This window comes from Catharus ustulatus, chromosome 15, assembly GCF_009819885.2.
Source record: "Catharus ustulatus isolate bCatUst1 chromosome 15, bCatUst1.pri.v2, whole genome shotgun sequence".
NCBI classification, from domain to species: Eukaryota; Metazoa; Chordata; class Aves; order Passeriformes; family Turdidae; genus Catharus; species Catharus ustulatus.
The window spans coordinates 10,364,785-10,370,866 of NC_046235.1; positions in this window are offsets into that span (position 1 = coordinate 10,364,785).

Genomic DNA, 6,082 nt, shown 5'->3' on the forward strand with positions numbered 1-6,082 from the left:
CTGGCATGTAGGTGTGTCTGGGATTGTTGGGACTCAGGTGTAGGACCTTGCACTTGGCTTTGTTGGACTTCATGATGTTTGCATTTGGCAAACTTACGTAGAGAATTTAAACACTGTACTAAGCATTAAAATCAATATAGCATATGCATATTTCCCTCCTTTATATAATAAAAAAGAGGCTGAAAGAAACACGTTAAGAGAACTAGAAGTGAATTATATACAAAACTTTGCATGCAGAAAGTCCCTATTATATTTTTAACCTCACCTTGCTTTTTCTGTTTCCTGAGCACCTCTTCCAGAAAGGGTTCAGTGTTCGGGGGAGAGGCTAAAAACTAATATGCAAATATTTACTACAAGATGCATTTACTGCAATCCTGAGAAAACTATTTTTTAAACAAGTTTTTGTGTCTTCTGTTGAATGACAGTTTCTCCTCAAACATGGAAATCATGCATCATATGGTACCTAAGTAACAAATGATCTTAAAGGATTAAAATTGTTTATGTGTCATTAAAATGTTTTTTATTAATTGCCTTAAGGGAATAAACTGTAACACTTCTGCAGAACCCTAATGTTCTCTTGTACAGGAATTTCTGTATTACTGTTTTGGTTTTTTGTGTTTTGTTTTTTTTAAACAGTTTCTCAAGTATGTTTGAAAACAGATGAGTGCATCTTCAGAAGAAGGGGAGTAACATTATTTGCCACTTAGCTTTGGTTTCTTCCCTTTCATTTTTTGGAGCTGCAACCCACAGACAGTTCTTCTGATTGAATAAGATACCAAGTCAGTTGACCACAGGATCCAGCTTCTCTTTTCTTCTTGGGGGCTGACATTTGTCAGGTTGCTGAATGTGTATATTTGAGACTACAGAATATTGTATTTCTTGACTAGCTTATGTAATAAAGGACATGGCATATTGAATTAAGGAAAGACTGCAGTTGTAGGTACAAGATTTTACTTTATCCAAAATGTTTTTCACCTGCCTTCATCTCTCTTCACTTGTATGCTTATATGTGGCCAACTGTATGACTCAAGAATAGGTGTTGCAGTGGGTGTTGTGAGCCAGAGCTGGTGCTTAGTGCCAGTATTGTGGTTAGATTGGCTACCCATGGACTGAACCATAATTTCTGCAATAATACCCAGTTAACCCTTGTCTGATGCTGTCATTAAGTACTGAAGAGCTCTGGCATTTTTTTGCTTGTGTACATATTCTGAAACTGTAATAGCTGCAGTGCTGGAATATCCTTGTGACTGCTGGTTTTGGCAGGGCAGGCTTGCAGGAGCAAACCCAGTCAGATTTGTCTGCATTTCTCTGTTCCTCCCTGGTAGGGCTTTTTGAGAGCTTTCTGGTTAGCAGTTTTTGTGTGCTACTGGTTCACAGTGTTGCTAGTCTAGTTTTGTTCATCTGTCCTGCTAATAAAAAATTCAGATATGGTGCATGGATGGCAAGTTGTTTGGTGCCAACAATGTGTAAAGTGTAGTGAGAGCAGGCAGTGCTGCTCATGGTTCAGCACACTGTGCAGAAATCACCCCTTGGTCTAGATAGAGGGATGGAGAAATTGGCTCAGCCAGTGGTGTGGTAGTGGCAGATGGAGCCTTTCCAGTGTAGCCCAGCTTGGTTAGACTGAGTGTTACTCCTCAGTGAAAACTGATTTGGCTTTTCTACTGTATTTTCTTCTTTCTGGGCATCTTTCTGCTTTGCACTAACCCCAGCACTGACTGACAGCTTTGGCAATCCAATAGAGAGCCTGGAGCAGGCTTATCCTGTAGGCTTTCCTGGGAATGCTTTTATAGTCCCTGAGATAAGACAGCAGCTTGGCTGTTGCTCCTTAGACACCTGGGCCTTGCTGACAGTCAGGCAGTGCCTTGTGTATCACACTAATTAACTGCATTAGGCATGAAGTAGTTGTCCATGAAGGGCTGACACTGGGTTGTGGAATCTACAGGACCAAAATAAAACCTTCTAGCATGACTGACCAGAGTGACAAATCTGACAGAACAGTTCAACAGGCAAAAGAATGATAAAACAACCCAGCTGTTCTGATTCAGGATGGAATTATTTAAAATGTTGGAATTCTTTTAGTTTTGCTTGAAGCAATGATTTTTTTTTTTTCCCCCACAGTATTACAGTGTGAAAATTGTTGATTCTTGGGTGTAAGATTAACTTGGATTCTTGCAGTATAACTCTAGGGGACGTTACAATGTGTCAGGCTTCCTCACTAGTCTGAAATAATAACCTTTTCAGGATATTGTTTTACTTGCTCATAGTGTTGCTGGTGATTTTCTGGAAAAGGAAACAAAACCCAAAAATGAAATGAAACCATATTCTAAATGTTTTGCTTCAAATGACAAACATGTGACTAACTTTCTTCTGTAGTTGCAAAGTCTCTGTTGAGGAGGGTTTCCCATTCTGAATTCAAATCAATAGACCAAACCATCTGATTACAACATAATGTTGCTTTCTTGTGCTGCTCCATAAACCTGCTTCTGTGTTTGTTGCAAGCATAACCTTTATGCTTTTGTTTACATTGTAGGAAACACAGTTCTAGCAATGAGGTTTTTTTCATTTAACTCTAAACGTCTTTTTATTTTGTTAATTTTAAAATTACTAGGTTTTGCTATGTTATGTTTTTAAAGATATTTTTTGCATACTGCTGCTCATATTTCAATAAACAAAACAAAAACCCCACACATTCTTCTGTTTTCCTTTGTCTGTAACTCTGTGTCTCAAGTATTTGTTTACAAGGGTTAATTTATCACATGCAACTTGCTGCTGATGCCTCTCCATGTCCGTATTCCTCCTCACACAAGGATGATCCTGTCATTTAAAAAATACTTCTCTGTATCTTTTTGGTAATGTAAAAACTGCTGTGCTCTCAGAAGCTTCATTTTAAAGAGTTCTTTTTTTCATGAAGAATGCAGCCAAACAAAATTGATAGTGCTTACAGAAATACTTCAGTTGGTAGTACAAAAAATAGTTCATCTATAAGACCAGCAATCTGACGATTGTTGGGGGTGGTTGGGAGTTTTTTAACCATTGTGACCAATTATAACATTTTGAAACAACTCCTCATGTCTGAATGTGTTGAGCTTTGAACTGCTGATCAACAACCTGTCAGTGAATTGAGGCTACTCAGGTATCTCAGCGATAAAATGTACATTTAGAAGTTTAGTGAACTGTATATTAATTTATATTTAAAGATTGAGGGGAAGAAAACTTTTCCCTTGTTTACCAAGATCCTGCAGAAATAGAGGTTGAAAAGTATTAAATATATTAAATCCTTTTTTGGTGGGAGGAGTACAAAAGCATTGAGTCCCAATTCCACAATGACAAATTATTTCTTTAGTATGAAACTGAAATGAAAATAATTGATACGACTTTATCTTGTCTGGGCTTCCTGCTTTGGGATTTAATTTTACCAGCAGACTGCCACCTGCAGTAGTGTTCTGAAATTCTGTCATTTTCTCAGTAATAAGAACTTTTTTCCTCTGAATGAGAATTCAATCACTCAGTATTTTTTTTAATTAAACTCTTGATACTGTACTATTTTTTATGGGTTTGCTTCCAAAACAATCATTGTCATGAAAATCCCCAGAAGATGTACTATGAAAGTATTAAACAGATTTTATAGCCTAATTTGTAAGCAAGATCTCAGATGAAGTTTCAGTGGCTTATTGGCTTTCCAGAAGCTTTATGTGGATTTTATGAATAGTATTTTAAGTAAAAAGCAAGGAACAAAATACTTAGATTGCTAAAAGTTTTAAGTAATGTAGTCATGAAGAGGGTTTTCTTAATCTTACTGGTCTTTCTGGGGAATTTGGAGGTACAGTAACAATTCTGGGAGTAGGTAGCCAAAGTAACCTCTGAAATTCTTTATTCATGGGATTTTTTCAGATGAAAAAATGTTTTGGGTGAAACGCCCCTCTTCCACCCCCTCTCCAACCTACACTGTGTGTTAAATATGTCAGAGGCTGCTTCTGTTCACTGCTACATGAAAAGCAAATGCCTCACTGTCATTTAAAGTAATTCAACATTGGGTGTCTCATACCCTGTGACCAGAGAGATCTTTCTTGTCCTGGAGTACAGAGGTTTCTGCCAGGTCAGTCAGTTCCATATTTAATTGCGAACTCTGTTGCTGTTTGATTTGCCCATGTTCTTCTGGAGGGAGGAGCAGCAGGACAGAAGCAGTGGGCAGCACATGCAGAGTGTCATGGGCAGCTGTGTCACTGCCATCACCTGGAGCCCCCTGCCTCAGGCAGGATTGGTTTGGCTGTCACCAAAGGGATGCTCTCAGTTAGCAGAGACAGGTTTGCACAGACGGACGATACCACGGAAATGTTGCTGCTACAGATGATGTGGGACAGCAAGGGCAAGGTTAAAGCCTCACAAAGACAAAATGACAGTGATATGTATACACACCAATGGATTAATGTGAAATCAATTTTTTTTCAGACTTAGGTCTTGAAAACAAACTTCCAACTTGTGTTCAGAAATAAGTGTAGTTAGATAACATTTCCCCACCCAAAGACAAACACTATACACCTACATCTCCCATGGAGATGTGAGGTCAGGAGAAGGGTGACTTATGGGGGTTAGAAGCTGTTGGGTCATCTCCAGCCATTCTCTTTTCCAGCTTCTTGCAGAGCTTCTTTTTTTCCACAAGACATTGGAAGAAAAACCTCACACCTTTTAAATTAGCAGCTTTTCTGTTCTAAGGCAGTTCTATTTTGTTGTTCATAGTTTTTTTCCATTCTCTTTTTGAGAAATAACTTTGTCGTTTGCAATAACAGAATTTACTTCCAGGACTAAATTAGAAATGCTGTATAACCCAGTCACTCCTGCAAATCCTGATTTTCTGAAGTCTTTTAGAGAAACTGCTGATGGCAAACTCAGGAGTCACTTGAGAGAGCTTTGAGCTGTGTGTGTGATTTTGACTTCAGACGCAAAACAGATAAACTGGGCTCTGTTCTCTAATAGTCAAATGGAGACTATTTTTTCTGAGATTTCAGGTCTCTGGTGAGCAGTGTCATTAAGGATTTTAATAGAAGGAATTCTTAAGTTTCCTCTAAGAAATTAAGATAATTACAGTATATTAAACTTAAAAGTGCAAACTTAGGAGTGACCAGGTTGTCCATGAATAGAATTTACCAGTGATGCTCTGTGCAAATGCTTGGCTCTGCAGGGAAGAATTTGATACCAGGAAGGCTAAAAGGACGGCAAGAAGAGGGAAAAAAAAAATCTGAAAAGAGGTGACTGTATGCATTGTGCCTGGGAGACTTTCTGTATGAATTAATGGATTTAGAACAAACTTCTCTACTTATACATGTAACTTCTGGAAGAAAGAACCTTCTAAACACAAATGTGCTGTGAGCACGATCCAGGTCTCTCTTCCTTTCATCATCCCAGTTTGATATATCTACCATTGTTTAAAATGTTTCAAATATCAGGTAGGTAAAGCTCCTGGCTCTCAAAATGTGTAGGAGAGGAAGAAGCATGGGCAGAGCAGAGCTCAGGGGGGACAGTGCCTTGGCTGGGATCAGGTCTGGGCACACAGCTGTGTTGGAGTGGGGCAGCTGCTTGTCACCAGGAGGTCAGGGCTTGAATCTGCTAGAAGAAATCTCCTTAAAGCAAGTTACAAACTGCAGTGCTCCAGTGGTTTGATACAGGTTTGGAGAGTGTGTATCCCAGCCTTGCCATGCAGCACTGGGTTAGTTACCAGCTGACACCCCAGACAGACATGGAATATTTGACCCTTAGGATTTATTATTTGCCTATTGTCTTGCTGTGTAGTTTGACTGACTTGTGAGTCCTGCAGGCGAGCTCTTTCCAGGCAGAAGCTGTCATGGCCATGTGGCATGGGGTATATAAAACCCTCAGCTCCTGATTTTTGTTGGGGAAAAGGGAAGTGCAGGAGGACAAGTGCTCATGGGGAAACCCACCTACAGCAGGAAACATGAGAAGAAAGATGGGTCCTGCTGAGTCCCCAAAATGTTCAGTGTTCAGGCAGAGCAATGGGATGAGCGAGCTCCCAGTTATGGAAAGCTCTCACAGAGGAGCACAGAGCCGGGGGTTTCTCCTTGGTTAC